At 45.1% G+C, this 3,897-nt stretch overlaps 1 long non-coding RNA gene across 1 annotated transcript; it reads left to right on the forward strand.

Annotated features, from left to right (window-relative positions):
- Positions 1-934: 934 nt before the first annotated feature.
- Positions 935-2,933, forward strand: LOC107304444. Its single transcript, XR_001550535.2, has 3 exons — positions 935-1,424; positions 2,062-2,189; positions 2,457-2,933. It is a non-coding gene; the product is annotated as an uncharacterized LOC107304444 (long non-coding RNA).
- The last annotated feature ends 964 nt before the right edge of the window (positions 2,934-3,897 follow it).

Here is a 3,897-nt window from a genome sequence, read left to right on the forward strand (position 1 = left end):
GCGCATAATTTTTTTCCAAACTAATTTTCAAAATTTATTTTAATTTACACATTAAAATGAACTTGACCCTATATATATATATATATAACAAAACTATTCTACGCCCCCAAATAGTTATTCTGTAACCCTCCCCCAGCCCATCCCACCAGGCCACCACCCGCGACCCATTACCCTCGGTAAAAAGGAAAAAAACGAGAAACACACACCAAAAAAAAGAAAACGCCCACTCTCGTCCCACCCGTTCAGATCGGAGTCTTTTACCTCTATGCCATTAAAGAAAGTTGATGTTTCCCTGTGTGCCATAAAAAAATTTATAGACACCTCTATGCCATGACACAAACTTTCTTTTACCTACATGCCATTCCGGCCACCTTCTATTAGAAAATAACCTATGACACGTGAGGACATGTGGGACCCACCTAGGAAAATTACTACCACTGCCCGCTACTCCTCCGTCCTCTCCTTCTCCTCCCGTATTCGGGGTCCGTATTCGTACTCCCTCCCGTGCGCCGCCTCCCCTGAAACCCTAGCCGCCGACGGATCGCCGCCGCCGGACCGACAAGATCCGGCTGACCTCTGCCGAATCCTCCTCCTTCCCATGCGCCACTCGGCGGGCCGGCGCTCCCGCGCGGCCACCCGGCGTCTAGGTCGGTGTGCACGTACGGCCACCCGGCAGGCGTTCGGTCTTCGGTTCAGTCTCGGTCTCGGTCTTCGGTCTCCAGAGAAAATTTGGTCTTTCATAACTCGGGCCCGATCGGTCTTGGAAAAAACGCAAGACCGAGAAATTCGGTCTCGATCTTGTTTAGTCTCGGTCCTGACTGAAGTGCCCAAAATTTATGTGAAGTTCAAAAATCACATGAAATCCGAGGGGGAGAAGGCGGAAGGGAGACGGCTTCTGGCGGGAGGAGGCAGAGGGGAGGCGGCGGTGGGAGGAGGTGGAGGGGAGGAGGCGAGGAGGCAGGCGGAGGGGAGGCGGCCTTTTTGGGTATTTCGATAGGACATTTCGGTTACCCGAGCTCTGTACCCGAAGACCGGATCGAATTTATCGGTCTTTCACCTCCTCCACCGGAGACCGGGACCGAATTTCTTGATCTCGGTCTATTCGGTCTCGGTCTATTTGGTTCGATGTCTCGGTCTCAATCTTTCTAGGTCTTTTTATGTCCAGGCCTACCCGCAGCCTAGCCCGGCCACCTCTCCCGAACCCTCCTCCTACCGTGCGCCAGCCAGCGGGGCGGCGCGGCCGTGCGGCTAGCCGGCGCGGCCGTGCGGCCAGCCGGCGCCCACGCCCACGGGTGAGCCCCCAAGCCGCCTCGCCTTCAAATTTGCCGGCTTGTCGGGGAGGGGGCGGCGGCGATGCACCCGAGGCTCTCGCGGTTCGCGCACAGGGTGCTCTGCTGCGGCAGGAAGGCCTCTGGGGAGGATTTGTAAGGATCTTTGCTGGTTTTTGCTTGGTTCTCTTGGGGGACTTGTTGGGTTCGGCCTCCTGATTCTGTGCGTTGGTTTGTTGGTTCTTGGGTTTGGTTGGATGAGACATGATGAAACCTAGAGATGTCGTGCGGTGTAGTTGCTCTTGTTGTTTGGGGCAAGTAATTGTTTTTTGGATACTGAAAGCTGCCTGTTTAGTACTAAATTTGATGAGAAAATGATGAATCTTAGTTTAGTTTTGCAGCCAGTCTGTAAAGGTATTTGTTTTAGTGGTGGAAGTGGTGGAATTTCTGACAAAGGGTAGAGATAATTTCCAGTTCTAGACTGTCAAAATGTATGATAATTTTCCAGTCTTTTTGAAGCTCACATATGTTGTTTTCGTTTCTTTCTGTGCAATGTCGAGTTCCTAACTGAATGGAAATCAAATATACTCAAACAGTACTGTAGGATTTAATGTTCTGGGAATTTGGCATGGTAGTTTGGTTTTTATGCACCATCGGGACGTGTCAGATAAATTTGAGTGGGTATTAGTTCAAGGGGAAATAGCTTTAATTGTTTCTTTATCTAACCAAGAGGTGTTAAAACGTGATAGACTGGTAATATCTCGTAATCTATTTCACGGCTTTGATTCAACAGGAGTGATGAGGGGAGCGGATCGCTTAGGTGGGTGTTTACATTGAGGGAGCTTCGGTCAGCAACGGATAGCTTCAATTATGACAACAAGATTGGAGAAGGACATTGATCTTTGATTGCATTATCATTAGGTAGGTAGAATATGTTGTCATAGGCAGGTCAACTTAGACAAAATTTTGAAGATGGACTGGCTACAAGTTTGCACATCCGCATCTTGTACAGATAAAAAAGGTTCCACATTCCCTGTCATGCATGCAACTATGTCGGATCTATTTTAAAAGAATGACTGTAAACCGCAACCAAACACAATTTTGCAGTACTTTGGCTGTGCAAAGATGCTTCTCCTTCTAGAACAATGTTTCTTAATTAGTTCAAATGCTAATGATTTTTAAATGCAGACTGCTGTGAAGAAGTTGAAGTGTGCAAAAAATGGGACAGAAACAGGATTTGCTTCAGATGTTGAGATTTTGGGAAGAGTTTGGCAGAAAAACCTCTTGAGCTTCTGTGGATATTGTGCTGATGGACCTGAACGCAAGGTGTCATGAAGAAGTGTACACCAAGGAGGGCTTCATTTGAAGTGGCCAACCCATCCGGTCTGGCTTCTAATACCAGAAGCAAAAAGAAACTTCAGCTTGAATAAATTATGTGGAGGGACTACTACTTTTACTGTAATTTAAGATATGTATGGTTTGGTGTGATGAAAACTAGTGAACAACTACTTTTATTTTATGTGTTGATTTAGTGTGGGTGAACTACTACTTTAAATGTTGATGATCTTTTTATTATGTGTGAACTTAGTGTGCTGATGAACTACTTTAAATGTTGCTCATATGAACTTGTTGCTATGGATGCAATGGTCATCCCCTTGTTTTTTCAATGTGATATGTAGTTATTTGTTGATATGCAATGGTCATGCACCTGCTTGAATGTTGATGATATGACCCAAGTAATTTAGTACTAATGTCATGTATTTTATCTACTGTATTCCCATACTTTTCTGATTTAATCTCATATTTTTTTCTGATTTTTCCTGAATTATCATATTCTTTATGAATTTTTTGGATTTATTTACGAATTTTACTTTTCTTTATTTTCTGGATTTATGAGCCAATTTTCATGAATTTTCGTAAATTTCTAGAAATTTTATAATTTAATTACGAATTTTCTTACTTATTTCCTGATTTAAAATTAATTCTATCATTTTCTAAATTTTTTTTACTGATTTTTCATATTTATTTACTGTTTTCAATTTATTTCTATCATTTATTTACTAACAAAGGCAAAACAGTCTTTTTACGCAAATGAAACGCAGATAAAAGAAAGATTATGTAATGACATACAATAGCATACATGTGTCTATAATTTTTTTTTTCATACAAGTAACCATCTTTTTTTTTTTAATGGCATAGTGGCAAAAGACTTCAGATCGAGGGAGGCGTGTGGCGGAGCCGGGCTGCTTCCGACGGCGGAGGTGTGCGGCGGTGCCAGGCTACTTCAGGCAGCGTCGGGCGGCGGTGGTGGAGACGGGCGAAGGCCACGCCAGGCGGCATCGGACTGCGGTGGCACCGTGCGGTTGCTGTCCACGACGGATTCAGGCGGCGGCAGCGCCATGCGGTTCCGGTCCATGGCGGCTTCAGGCGACAGGGGCGCCTAGGGGCGGCGTTGCTTCCATCTTTCCTCAACACCGAGGCTGGGGGATCTAGGGTTTTGTGGTTGTTGGCAGCAGTGGCCGGCGATGGCAACAGTTTGAGGTGATTCCCTCTATTTCTTCCCCTCTTTCTGATGTTGATTTTGTTATTTGATTTTTTGTCATTTAAAATAACATGCATATTAATTTTC

Source organism: Oryza brachyantha, chromosome 6 (genome assembly GCF_000231095.2).
Source record: "Oryza brachyantha chromosome 6, ObraRS2, whole genome shotgun sequence".
Taxonomy (NCBI): domain Eukaryota; kingdom Viridiplantae; phylum Streptophyta; class Magnoliopsida; order Poales; family Poaceae; genus Oryza; species Oryza brachyantha.